General features: G+C 43.7%; 1 protein-coding gene across 1 annotated transcript in view; it reads right to left on the bottom strand.

The window, feature by feature from the left end:
• IL1RAPL1 (interleukin 1 receptor accessory protein like 1) overlaps positions 1 to 14,946 on the bottom strand; it is a 1,590,341-nt gene that overhangs the window by 238,334 nt on the left and 1,337,061 nt on the right. The window lies entirely within an intron of this gene.

Here is a 14,946-nt window from a genome sequence, read left to right as displayed (position 1 = left end):
AGTGAGTATTTGGTCCAGAGTACCAGGAACCCATTTATAACTTTACATCTGCTAAAGCTTTTGTTTCTATCTTTCCAAAAATTCACCATTGGCATCTCCTCAAAATGGGAGAGGGAAGTCCTTAAGGGTGTCTTGAAATTACATGGATCAGTGTAGTAAAGAGGCTCTCCATCCAATTTCCCTCAGTTTTGCTGCATAATAAGACTATCTTCCTTTGTAAATCAGATCCCCATGCTGTCATCATGTAGCCTTCTTTTCCTATACAATTCTTCATTAGTAATAAATTGAGGTCTACACACAGCCCTCTGGGATTTATGTACTTTTTCTTCTTTGAACACTGTGGTATTTTATGACTTACAGCTATAAAGAATCTCAAGAGAAATATTTATGTTGGTTTTTTTAAGTAGATTTTGGTTTCAGATGCTCTGCAATGAAATCAAAAATCATGTTATAAAATTGGCAATGAGGATTAAATACAGAAAGTAAGTAACAATATATATATATATATATATATATTTCAAATGAGGTAATTACAGAACTGTGAAAGTGATTCAAATTAATCTTGATATTTTATAACAAGTGAAATATATTTTAAGAAGTTGGAATTTTAAAATGTAAGTGATTTATTGAAATCTTCAGGAAAAGATAGGTCATTGCTTTCTAAACCTATTCTCTTTCACATTTGCTATGTAGAAATCATAGGTTATAAAGGAAAGCAAAACGTGAAAATGCAAACAGAAGACTGAAGTTATAATTGTTAAGTTTACTTAAATTTAATAGCCATTTTCAATGCTAAATACTAAACACATGTAATATTTGTAAACACATATACATACATAATTAACATAATAATGTCTAATAGTATACAATATTTATACTTAATTTTTATAATCCCAACTACTATGAAGCACATTATAAATAAATATTATCTCCTTATCCTCATAAAACACAGAAATAAATGCTATCAAAATACTCTATTTTAGAGGTGAGGAAACAGAGGCAAATAGAGATTAAATGGCTTGCCCAGCATCACCTGACTAGGAAGTATATGAGGCTGGATTTGAACTTTGATTTTCCTGTCTTGAGGTACAGTACTCTATCCATTGTGCTGCCTAAAACTTAGCCTACCTTCCAGAATTATAGACCTAGATATAAAAATAGTTGTTGGTATTCAGGCTTTTCAATCATGTTTGAATTTTAGATTTTTTCCTGACAAAGATCATGGAGTTGTTTGCCATTTCTTTCTCTAGTTCATTTTACAGATGAAGAAACTGAGACAAATAAAGTTAAGGGACTTGCTCAGGGTCACATAACTAGGGTAAGCATCTTAGGCTAGATTTGAATTAATGAAAAATGAGTGTTCTTGACTCCAGGCTTGGCACTCTATTCACTGTGCTATCTTCCCACTAACATAAAGCTGAATTAGAAACAGATTTCAGATTTCTGAAAGTTATAAACTATGAAATTTAATGTTTCCTAAAAAAGAAAAATTGAGAAGAAAAACCAAGGAAAATTAAGCTAATTTTTCAAAGCAAAAACCATTTGATAAATGATAAAAACAAAAATATGGTCTTTTCCCATAACTCATTCATTTTAATTAAGGAAAAGATTAAGTTATTTTAAGAAGGAGGACTAAATGCATTTGAAAACACTATAAAAGAGATCTGAGAACAAAAACTGTTGCCATCTCTAGGGGTTTTTTCCCAATTAAAATGATTATTTTATATGATCATAATGAATAATTTAGGCATTTCTAGGCAAAATTGTCCTGTTAGTGAGAGAAGTCTCATTATTTAAAGGTTTGGACTTCAGGTTCAGAGCAATGACATGGGGGTTATTTTTTTCTGTGAGATACAGTCCCTTGTGACAATTTTTTAACAAACAATGTCAGGATAACAAGGCGTGCCAGAGTGACACTGAGGGATGATAATGCAGTCAGGCCAGCCTTCTAAGTAATTACCTGAACCCAATTAAATTGTACTCTTTCCAAATATCCAAAAAGGCTGGTAAGAAATTGATGTTTCTGTCCATTTTGACATGGAATTTAAACCCTTGCTCTCTATGCTGTATAATTGCAATCAAGGCAATGATTACTCAGTCTGTTTGCTGAGCTTGATGTTTCTGTTTCCTGTTCCTTTCAAATCAGATTGGCTGCCTCAGAGGATGCTGCTGAAGGTAAAAATGGTCACTAATTTTAAATCTCAATCACAGATGCCTTTTTCATACTCTCTCTCAGTTTTGCATCTTTAAAGTTATTTTCATCTCTTTTTTAGTTACACATCCCCAAATATCCCTTTTGAATAGTTTATATTTAGTGCAAATTAAGGAACAAACCAGTCTTCCTTCCAAAGGGATTTTTCACTTGTTTTCAAGATGCCCTTCAAAAGAAGCCTATTTCATGGGGGGGGGGGAGGGGAGAGATTGTGTATATTTATTCATTTTTCTTTTTTCTTTTTTGTTTTGTTTTGTTTTGTTATTCACACAATACCTACATCAGTTGTCTTAAAGGACAACAATTGACAGTGAACAGGAAGAGATGCTTTTGCTCTAGACAATAGAATTAGCATTCCCAGTATCTGGGATCTTGAACTTTCTCTTTTGTAAAACCATTGATTTGCATTTAAATAAATGCATAACTGCTGTGTGGAAAGTTTGAAGGTTTGAAAGGTTATTCATTCACATCTCTGTCAGATATTGGCCAGTTTTATTTCTTTTCATTAATAATACTTCTCATGGTCTGCTCTCCTCTTCCTCTTTCAGAGTGGAATATTCAAGCTTTTGCAATCAGTTGCACAGTTCACTCTTCAAGCAGAATAATTCAGAAATGGGTCTTCCCAAAAGTAATGCATTTTCTGCTCAAATGTCAAAAAGTGAGATGGCACCCAGCTATTTACTTGAAGAATGAATTCCGTTCCCAGCAGGCTTGCAGTGTCAGATTGGTCAAGAGCCACAATTAATATTTCACTTAAGTGACAACTTGCTACAATTTGAATTTGAAATATCAAAAGTTTCCAGGAGTCAGTCATTATGTTTGCAATATAACTATGGTGACTTCCTCAAAATTGATCAACTCAAAGGGATAGATGAAAAAATGATATCCATTATATCCATTTGGGAACAATAAAAAAAAAAGCTTAGCATTGCCTTGTATAACATTATAAATGCAGAATGTGATTTAAGAAGACTTGGAAATAGCTTGATGAACTTGCCCTCCACCATAACCCATTATAGTCCAAGGGATTCTACTACTAACAATTCACTCATTTCTGTTAAGCATTACCATCTCCCTATGGTCCTTTTCTTTTCTTTTCTTTTTTTCTCTTCTCTTCTCTTCTCTTCTCTTCTCTTCTCTTCTCTTCTCTTCTCTTCTCTTCTCTTCTCTTCTCTTCTCTTCTCTTCTCTTCTCTTCTCTTCTCTTCTCTTCTCTTCTCTTCTCTTCTCTTCTCTTCTCTTCTCTTCTCTTCTTTTCTTTTCTTTTCTTTCCTTTCCTTTCCTTTCCTTTCCTTTTCTTTACATTCAGTTTGGATTATCGTAGGAGGATTATCCAATTATATAATAATTATATTGTACATTATATTATAACATAGTATAATATTATTATATAATAATTTAATTCCCAACATCTTATAATTAATGAAGTATCTTAATATATATTTTTAATTCTTTCTTCCTAAGAAGCCAGTATGTAATAAGAGCAAGATGTGCTGAGTTGGATTGGGATTCCTACAAGTGTAGTGTTAGGGGACAGATAAATTTTACCTTACTCTTATGATTACCCAGTTGGGCAGTGAACCAAGGATATTGAAAGAGTGAAGCACTGTTCATTCTGAATTCTTCTGCTAAGGTGAGATTGCTTTTGGTAAAGGCAAGTTTAAATATATAACTAAGAATGATAAAAAGAAAAAAATAAACAATGCTGCATAATTAGGACTATTAACTCTTTCAAAGTAAATTCCCATGTTATATAGTAGGACTCTTCACTTCCTTCAACATTTGGTATTTGTGTCAAGTGTATAGAAACCTAAAATCTCAAGCTGTTCTCTTGGTAAAAGAACTAGCCATTACTAAAAAGGAAATGATAATTTTTCCAGGCAACACTATACAAAATGTATTGTGCTAGTCACAAAGAGCTTAGAAATAATTTTGGCATAGTTTGTGTCATAATTACCTATCAATTATTCTACCACTGAGTGGAAAATAACCCTTTCTGAAAATATTTAAATGTGATCTCCTAAAACCAGGGCCTCATTCAGGAGAAGAAAGTTTTCAATTCATCCTGCTGAATATATTTCAAACTGTGTGCATAATATGCTACCTAGCATTTGCAATCAAGAAAATCAAACCCTTATGTTTAAAAAAAATACCATCCCTGCCACTATTTCTAGTAATTATATTATTTGCCTAGTAGAAGCTACAGGAAAGCACCCTCTAGGTATTTATACAATATACCATTCAATGCATACTGTGTAAAATATAGTAGCAATACTAGCTTAATTGGATAATCCTGGTTGTTGCCAAAAAAGTAATTCCATTCAAATTATCTCTATAAAAGTTTAACAAAGAGTCTTTTTAACAATGGTTATTTCAAACAACCAGGTGATCAGAAGAAAATTTGAATACAAAGGGAAGGATATGTACTTAGACAAAGCTTTGAGTTTATTAGTAGAAGTACTCCCCAACCAGGAAAGGATACTACCACTTCTATCCCTTATCATGAAGTGTGATATTTTCCCCTCTAGGTCTTTGTAGCTATCTTCTAGGCAGGATTTCTCCAGGAACTGGATGCTTTCCTCTTCTTCTTTGTCATTCATGATATATAAGGATAATAATGTAAAAGGAAACAATTTTGAAAGTCCTTAGATTTTAAAAGCCTGATAAGAAAACATGTTGCAAATCTCATGTCAGAGAGGTGATGAATTAGAGGCACAGAATGAGAGATATATTCTCAGACATAGCTAAAGTGTTGATTTGTTTGTTTGACTATCTATGTTTTATAGAAGGGAAGGATTCTATTGTTATTCAAGGATCAATACTAGTCATTTCTACCTTTGTAAAATCTCTTGTGTATGACCCCACCCCTACCCTTCTCTCTTCTTAGGCTGTAACCACCCAATTACAGGCTCTCTTGCACTCATCTGTCAAAATTCTTTCAAAACACAAGTCTAACTATTAGTTTCCAGTTAATAATGTCTAGTGGTCCATCATAACTTGGTGCCTTCTCCCCTCCATGTACTCTGTAAATGCTGACATTGGTTTCTTTGCTGTCTTCATACATAGTGGTTCATTCCATCTCTCAACTCAAAGTGTTTTCACTGGCTAACCCTCATACTGATAATTCTCTCCCTTCTCATCTCTACCTCCTACATTCCCTGGATTCCTTCTTCAAGTCCCTTCAAAATCATCTGCAAGAAGATTGCCCTCAATTTATCATGTATATATCTCATTTATATGTAGTTATTTGCATTTTGTCTTTCTCATTGCACTCTGAGGTCCTTGAATGCAAGGTCAGTCTTTTGGTTTCTCTCAGTTGTTTTGTCTGTCTGTCTCTTCCTCTCTGTCTGTCTGTCTGTCTGTCTTTCTGTGTCTCTCTCTGTTTCTATCTCTCTCAATGTTGTTATCTCCAGTTCTAAGCAAAGGACATGGCACATAGTGGGTATTTTATAAATGCTACTTGACCAATTGATATAGTGGTGTTGATATGGGACTCTAGGTTTGAAGAAACAGATTAATATCATGAGAACTTGCCCTCCAGAATAATCTCAAATGGGCCCCATATCCCAAGAACTAAGAATGACATCCTTATTTTTCACAAGGATATGTTATCTCAGGACTTCAGGTTTCACAAACATAAATTGTCTCAGGGGTCACTGACCTGACCTAGGCTCTCACGACCATATGTTGAACATCTGGGTACCAAAGACTAAGATTGATGTGTCCTTCCTTTTGGCGCCTAGGTGTAAGACTACCCCCTTCCCTTACTGCCCCTATATAAACCTCCTCTAGGTAAGGCTTGGGGTCTCACTTCTTGTGAAGACCCAGTCTATAGCTTGTATTAAAGTACCTCCTGCGTATTGCATTACCATGTGTGTGTCCTCCTTGAAATCAGAACCAGAACCGGACATTACATTTGGGGGCTCATCCCTACGAGAGGTCCCGGGAGATTCCAAAGGTTTGGGACTACGCATTGGTAAAGGTACTTGAATCCCTGAAGGGAAATCTGAGTGTGTCTGAGTGTTCTTGTATATGTGAATGTTGTATGGGGAAGGAGAGTCTGGATCACAGCATAAAGCTAAGTGGCTGGCAGATTCCGTGCTCCCCGGGTTATAGGGAGACAGCCTAATGCTAAGTTGGGTCCATAAAGGCCTCCTTTCACCTGTTTCTGAGTGTGGACTGGCCAAGTACATGGTTCCTAAGTCCCGCGAGGGGCTGGGCCAGAACAGCTGGGAAGCGAAAGTGTTATTGGAGAGATTGAGAGATTTCCCTTCTAGAGGATTCGTTAAGAGCACTCAGTAGTAACTTTGGGGTGGTTGGAGGTCCCCCACCCAAGTTGGACTTGGGATAGGAACTTTGGGGTGGTTGGAGGCCCCCCGCCCAAGTTGGACTTGGGATAGGAACTTTGGGGTGGTTGGAGGCCCCCCGCCCAAGTTGGACTTGGGATAGGAACTTTGGGGTGGTTGGAGGCCCCCCGCCCAAGTTGGACTTGGGATAGGAACTTTGGGGTGGTTGGAGGCCCCCCACCCAAGTTGGACTTGGGATAGGAACTTTGGGGTGGTTGGAGGCCCCCCGCCCAAGTTGGACTTGGGATAGGAACTTTGGGGTGGTTGGAGGCCCCCCCCGCCCAAGTTGGACTTGGGATAGGAACTTTGGGGCAGTTGGAGGCCCCCCGCCCAAGTTGGACTTGGGATAGGAACTTTGGGGCGGTTGGAGGCCACCCGCCCAAGTTGGACTTGGGGCAACAGAGGTTCGAGTCCTCTGAGGACCCTATGAGTCCTAAGGAGCACCTTTAAAGGGTGAGTGTAAGGGATTTCCACTCTGGCAGACATGCCAAGGGATAGGATATTTAAGATAAGCCCCTGGGGTCAGGGGAGTGCACTTTTGCCTGCCCTGAAACCTAGTGAAAGTTTGCATCTCTGTTGTTTGTCATCTACATCTATTTGTTGTCTTGCCCTTATTGTTTGTCTCATGTCTTTGTCTATATTTGGGCCTTTAATAGTCCTCATGGGCCAACAAACATCTACTCCCTTAGATTTGGTCCTGGCTCACTTCTCTGACTTTATGGAGCGAGCCCTGAATCTCTCCCTCACTGTTAAGAAGGGACGCCTTGTCACCTATTGTGATTCCAAATGGCCTACCCTAGAGCTTGGATGGCCAAAAGGAGGCACCTTTAACTTGGGGATTATCTCCAGCCTCAGCTCCCATATCCTGGACCCCTGACCTGGTCACCCAGATCAGGCACCATATATACTCGTCTGGCAGGATCTGGCTCTGAACCTACCTTTGTGGTTGCAGCCTTTTCTACAACCTTTGCAACCTCCCCCTTCTCTACCCACCAAGAGGCAGGATTCTCCCCAAGTTCGGGCCCTCCAACTACAGGCGACCTCTTCTCCCCCTTCCTCACCCAAGAAACCAGTTCTACTGGATTCAGATAATAGCCCCACCCCCTTATGCCCCCTTGTATCCTGATCTGAATCATCTTCCAGGGGAGGCAGTTGCAGCAGCCAGTCCCCACTCTAGTCCCCTAGAAAGTCTCACTAGGGGAAGAGGGAGGGAACCAACACCAGACCCTGAGACTGAGAAACCTTCTGCTACTAGTGTCATCTTACCTGTGCAGGTCATGGACCCATCAGTTCCAGCCCCCCCCCCCCCCGACTTTACCAATATCGGCCATTTTCTTCTAGTGACCTTTATAATTGGAAGACTCAAAACCCTCCTTTTTCCCAGGAGCCCCAGAAATTAATTGATCTATGTGAGTCTATTATGTCTACCCACAGTCCCACTTGGGACAATTGTCAGCAGCTTTTGCAGGTCCTTTTCACCCTCGAAGAATGTGAACGCATCTTCACGGAGGCCCGCAAAAATGTGCCTAATGGGGTCAAAGGTCGTCCCACAACCCAGCAACATCTCATCGATGAAGCTTTCCCTCTCACTTGTCCCAATTGGGATTTTGAACAACCTGAAGGTAGGGAGAGTCTCCGAGTCTATCGCCAGATTCTCATGACTGGTCTCCATCCTGCGGTCCGCAAGCCCACTAATTTGGCCAAGGTTAATTTAGTTAGACAAGGGGCAGATGAAAGCCCAGCAGCCTTTTTAGAACATCTGCAAGAGGCATTCCAGTTGTATACCCCAATGGACCCCCTAGCAGAAACTAGTCGGGCAGCCATCCTTTTAGCGTTTGTTAACCAAGCGGCACCAGATATTCGCTGCAATTCGCTGCAGAAGACAGAGGATTTAGGGAACCAGAGTATATCTGACCTCTTACAGATTGCGGAGAGGGTTTTTAACACCCGAGAAACTCTGGAAGATAGGGCTGAGAGGAAGGATCTGGAAGAAAAAGAGGAGAGAAAAAGGAGAGAAGAGAGGGAAGAAAAATGCAGGCAGGAAGAGAGGCAAAAAGACTGTAGATGCCAAAGAGAGGTGGCCCACATCCTAGCAGCCAGCATGGTTCAGAGTCCTCAGACTCCTCCAACGGGTAACACAAGACCCCAGGGGATACCCTATAAACTGGTGCCCCAAAGACTGAGGAACGGGTGTTTTAACTGTGGCAAAGAGGGCCACTGGGCACGAAATTGCCCTCAACCCCACCGGGGGGGGGGGGGTGGAGAGAGAAGGCAAAATATCCTTGCCCTTCAAGGAGAGGAGGATTGAAGAGAATGGGACTTGTCATCCCTCCCCGAGTCCTGGGTAACTGCTAAAATGGAGGGAAAACTGTTTAAATTTTTGGTAGACCATGGAACTGACAAATCTGTCCTTAGAAACCCCCTTGGAGATGTTTCTTCGCAGGCTAGTTGGGTCCAAGGGGCCACTGGAACCCGCCGCTATAATTGGACTACGAAACGCTCCATTAATCTAGGATCTCATCTGGTGTCCCACTCTATTCTTGTTATTCCAGAGAGTCCTGCTCCCTTATTGGGCCAGGATCTCTTGCACAAAATTGGGGCCCACATTCATTTTACGGACTCAGCAGTTTCTGTCACAGGCAATACTGGTGCCCCCTTACAGGTCTTGACTTTAACCCTCCCAGAAGAATACCGCCTCTATGAGCCCTTCTACTCCCAACTGCCAGCTTCGATCCATAAGGATGTCCAGTTATGGGTGGATCGTGTCCCTGGAGTATGGGCAGAATTCTCGGGGGTAGGTCTGGCCAAAAACAGACCCCCCGTTATTGTCACCTTAAAACCCAGTGCAACGCCCATTTGGATTAAACAATACCCTACAACCCTGAAGGCCCAAAGAGGTATCACCCCTCAGGTCAACAGACTCCTAGGCTTGGGTATCCTGGTACCTTGTCACTCTCCCTTGAATACTCCCTTACTACCAATCCGGAAACCGGGAGGGGTCGAGTACCGCCCAGTCCAGGACTTAAGGGAAGTGAACTCTAGAGTTGAGGACATCCATCCAACTGTGCCTAACCCCTACACCTTGCTCAGCTCTCTCTCTCCCAACCTGACCTGGTATACTGCCCTAGACCTGAAGGATGCCTTTTTTACCTTACCCCTGGCACCCTCCAGTTAGCCAATTTTTGCATTCGAATGGTTTAATGAGAGTACCCAGACCTCTGGACAATTCACCTGGATTTGGATGCCCCAAGGGTTCAAAAATAGCCCCACCTTGTTCAGTGAGGTGTTCCCTCAGGACCTTCAAGATTTTTGAACTACCCACCCTGAGGGTAGTTCACCCTCCTCCAATCACCCTCCTCCAATATCTAGATGATCTTCTTTTGGCCGCCCGCACTTCAGATGATTGTGAGCAAGCCGCTCTAGCTCTTTTAAAGACCTTGGACCACTTAGACTACCGTGTGATTGCCAAAAAGGCATCCCTGGTCCAGCGGGAAGTCAAGTTCCTGGGGTATAAACTGAAAGGGGGCCATAGATGGCTAACTCAAGCCATGAAAGACATAATTCTGCAGATTCCACGTCCCTCCACAGCTAGGCAGCTCCGTGAGTTCCTGGGCTCCGTGGGGTATTGTAGATTGTGGATACCCTTCTTTGCTGAAATTGTGCAGCCCTTATACAATCTGACCAGAGGATCCCCAGACTGGGAATGGACCCCACAGGCTGAAGAGGCCTTCCAACACCTTCGTAGGGCCATGCTTGAGGCCCCAGCCCTAACACTTCCAAACCCTGAAAAACCCTTCCAACTTTTTATTGAGGAGAAACATGGGGTTGCAAAAGGAGTATTAACCCAAAGGTTAGGACCCTGGAATAGTGGCATATCTTTCAAAACGCCTTGACCCCGTGGCTGCTGGGTGGCCCCCTTGTTTTCGCACTGTAGCCATGGCCGCCTTGTTAACTAAGGATGCTGACAAACTGACCTGTGGACAATCTCTAATTCTCTTTACCACCCATGCTATTGAAGGGGTATTGAAAAAGCCACTGAACCACTGGTTTTCACATGCCAGATTGGCACATTACCAGTCACTGCTATTAGATACTTCACACATCTCATTCAGGGTCATCTCTTCATACAACCCAGCTACCTGCTGCCTAATCCATCTCCTACTAATTCAGCCCCTATACATGATTGTGGAGAAGTTTTAGCAGAAGCAATCACTGCCCGACCTGGGTTACAAGACGAACCCCTTCCAAACAGCAATCTAATTCTATTCACGGATGGCAGCAGCTTTCTGGAAAATGGGTGCCGCTTGGCTGGGGAGGCTGTCATGAATGCAGCAGGTGAGACTGTGTGGGCTGCAGCCTTACCCACAGGAACCTCAGCCCAGAAAGCTGAGTTGGTTGCCCTAACTCAAGCCCTTAGGAAGGCAGAAGGGAAAAGAGCCACTGTATATACAGACAACAGATATGCCTTTGCCACCCTACATGTGCATGCCCTGATATATTGGGAAAGGGGTTTGGTACTTCTGGTGGAGCTCCAGTCCGTAATCTTCCTGAAATCCAGGAACTTCTATTGGCAGTTTGGAAACCAAAAGCAGTGGCCATGGTACATATCCCTGGGCATCAAAAGGGAGACTCCTTGGAAGCTCAAGGGAATAGGTTGGCAGATTGGGCAACTAAACAGGTGGCTCGGGGACAAGTCATGATCCTTACAACTACCATCCCTCCACCTACGGATGGAGAACCCCAGTATACTGAGGAAGACCTTACTTGGATCAAGAGCCACCTAGGACAGGCAGAGGGAGCTTGGTACCGTGACCCTGAAGGGAATCTGCTCCTTCCAGAGACATTGGGGCAGCTCCTTACTACACACTTACACCACCTCTCTCACCTAGGAGAACGAAAATTTGCCCAACTCTTGGACAAGGGCAAACTCAAGTATAGAGGGAGAGGTCGCTTCCTTTGCCGGCTGGTTGATTCTTGCAAAGCATGTCAACTCCTCCATGCAGCCAAACCTGACAAACACATTGGACAGAGAATAAGGGGACAAAGGCCTTGCCAGCAGTGAGAAATTGACTTCACTGAAATAAAACCGGGGAAGTTTGGGTTTAAATATCTTCTTGTTCTAGTTGACACCTTCTCAGGATGGCCAGAAGCATTTTCGACTAAGACCGAACCTGCATTAATAGTTGCAAAGAAACTTCTTGAAGACATCATCCCTCGGTATGGGTTACCTGAGACCATTGCCTCAGACAATGGTCCGGCTTTTGTGAGTAAAATTACACAAGGGGTGGCCGCAGCTCTGGGGACAAATTGGAAATTGCATTGTGAATATAACCCCCAGTGTTCAGGCCAAGTAGAGAGGATGAATAGAACAATTAAGGAGACCTTAACCAAATTGGTCCGAGACTGGCGTAGACTGGGTGACCCTCCTTCCCTTGGCCTTGTTCTGAGCCCGGGACACCCCAGGACCCTCATCCTTAACCCCTTATGAAATCCTGTATGGTTCCCTACCGCTCATTCTTCCCACACTCCCAAACCCAAAGGGAAGGAACATACCTTCTGAACTACAACCTATGTTGTTGAGTCTAGCACATTTTCAGAAGGACCTTTGGCCCAAGTCAGGGATCTCTTTCAACCTGCCCCTTATGACCCCCACCCTTACCAACCTGGAGACTGGGTGTGGGTTAAAAGACATCAGAAAGGCTCCTTACAGCCCTGGTGGAAGGGCCCCTTTATAACCCTCTTTTTTACCCCCACTGCTCTAAAGGTTGCTGGAATTGGTCCTCGGGTACACCACTCTCATGTCCGGAAGGCTGAACCACCGGACCAGAATTCACTGAACGTCTGGGTGGCCCATAAGCATCCGACAGACCCTTTGAAGGGAGACCCTGACCGCTTTTGGGATAAGAAAAACTCCACTATGGCATCTGCCTTCTTCCTTGCCTTCCTCCTCACCCCCTGGATCTCCATTGTCCGAAACCCCCATTGACCCTGGAAATGGTCCCTCAGCAGCTGGGACACCTCAAGGACTATTGCCTCCACTACGACTCCTGATTCTCCAAGCTTCCTCTTTACACCTTGCCAAGCTCTTCCCTCCATTAACTGTGATGGTCCAGGAATTAAACCTTTTGTCCTTTTTGACTATTACCTGTGCCCGGCCTCAGCCCCAGGTTGATCCTATTGTAATTCTCCCAACCAATTTTATTGTGCATATTGGGGGTGTGAAACTTCGGCTACTGGGAGGCAGGCCCCAGTCCTTGATTCCTCATTATTCCTAACCTGGTCCCCTCCAGGATGTAAGCCTCGTAGTATGATTCGATGGTCCAATGGAAGAGGCCGCATCGGCTTGGTAGAGGCAGTAGGAAACTGCCAGTTCCTGAATATCACCATCCTAAATCCCCAGGATCAGGGCTGGCTCCTAGGGAGAACCTGGGGTTTTAGGGCGTACGTATCAGGTACTGACCCAGGGGGGCTGATCCTGATCAAGAAAGAACCCCTAGCCCTCCCTTCCAGTAGGACCCAATCCAGTTCTCCAACCCCTAGCCCCTGCCCCTTCCCTGCCTTTAGCCCCTGCCCCTTCCTTTCCCTCAGCTCTTGGTTCCTCCGTGAAACCTATGTCCCCCTTACCTACATCATAGTCACCTGGGTTAGCCTATCCTACCTCACCCCCCAACTTTTCCCTACGGACCCCCTATTGCCTCTTCTTGAAACGGCCTATATGAGCCTAAACCCCACCTTCCCAAATATGACCACTGATTGCTGGCTCTGTTTAGTTTCCCATCCTCCCTACTATGATGCTATAGCCCTCAATGCTACTTATAATACTTCCACAGAGATCAGCCCCAACAGTTGCGATTGGGAGGATGGCAAGGCTGGCCTGACCCTCCCAGGGGTCACCGGCCAAGGGGTTTGTATTGGAAACTCCACCCTGATCTCTCACATGCCACAATGCCTCCCCTTCCAGGCCTGCACAGACTCCCCGGCTTGGTACCTTCCTCCTGAAGGGGCCCGTTGGGCTTGCACATTTCTGGCCTTACTCCCTGTGAGGCCGCCTCTACCTTAACTAGAAACAAAGAGGCGTGCGTCTTGGTCACTGTCATACCCAGGGTCCTATACCACCCGGGAGACAAATTCCTGACCTACTGGGAGCAACCCAAACACCCGCGCCTTCGGAGGGAGCCTGTTCTGGCATTAACACTGGCCACCATTCTTGGACTAGCAGGGATTGGTACAGACGTAACCTCCTTAGTCCTTCACCACAACCATCTCCAGACCTTGCACATGGCTGTAAATGAAGATTTAGGGCGCATTGAGAAATCTCTCCATGCCCTGGAAAAATCCCTGTCATCCCTCTCCAAGGTCCTGCTCCAGAACCGCAGAGGTCTTGATGTGTGGCATTGAAGGAAGAATGCTGTTTCTATACCGACCACACAGGTGTAGTTAGGGAGTCCCTGGCCCAACTTAGAAAGAGCCTAGATGCTAGGGGAAAAGTCCTCACTTCCCGCAAACCATGGTATCAACAAGCCTTCCAGGCCACCCCCTGGTTCACCCCCCTGATCTCCACACTTAGAGGACCCTTGGCCATTCTCGTCCTCCTTCTGGCTTTTGGACCTTGTATACTCAATCGCTTGGTCCAGTTTGTGAAAGACCGGCCAACTCATGGTCCTAAGACAGCAATATCTACCCTTAAACGACATCAATACCCTTACCAGGATTCCACTCCCATGTGTAGGATTCCTCAGTTGTATTAAAGTACCTCCTGCGTATTGCATTACCGTGTGCGTGTCCTCCTTGGAGTCAGAACCAGAACCGGACATTACAGGTTTATCTTGCACCCCAAAATTGTAGAAGTGCTTCAGGTCAACTATAAGCAGGAAAATTCCTTTTCTTCCTTGCATTCTTGTTAAAGCTAAAGAAAGGGTGGACCTAGGCTTCCAAGGCTAATGATAAGAAAGATCCTTGAGAGAATTATTCTCCTTGTATTCTCCCCTAGATTTTGAGAGGGATACAGAGATACACCTCCTGGCAATGCTTTGATACCATCTGGTTGTATCCAAGACATCTATTTGTCCCCTAAACTAAGAGGGTCCCCCTCTATGTCTTCAGTACATAAGACACTGCTGTGACCCTGGTCAGATGACCCCCCACTTTTGCCTGATTTTGAACCCTCCTCAAGTCACACATTACCTGCTGTAAACAAAGTGTAAAAATCCCCAGAACTGATGCCTTGAAGAGGCAGCTTTCCATCTATGCTCTTCCCTCCAGCCAAATTCACCATGAATTCCAAATGAATAAATTTCTCTTTTCATTTCTAAGCTAAATTTTGGAGTTCCAAATTCTTGCTAAGGGTACACATCCGAAACATTAGGGGCTCACCTCTTATCCCCCACAA

The sequence above is a fragment of the Monodelphis domestica genome, chromosome 4 (assembly GCF_027887165.1).
Source record: "Monodelphis domestica isolate mMonDom1 chromosome 4, mMonDom1.pri, whole genome shotgun sequence".
NCBI classification, from domain to species: domain Eukaryota; kingdom Metazoa; phylum Chordata; class Mammalia; order Didelphimorphia; family Didelphidae; genus Monodelphis; species Monodelphis domestica.
The sequence above is the reverse complement of the archived record's forward strand: the minus strand, read 5'-3'. Positions and strand labels throughout refer to the sequence as shown.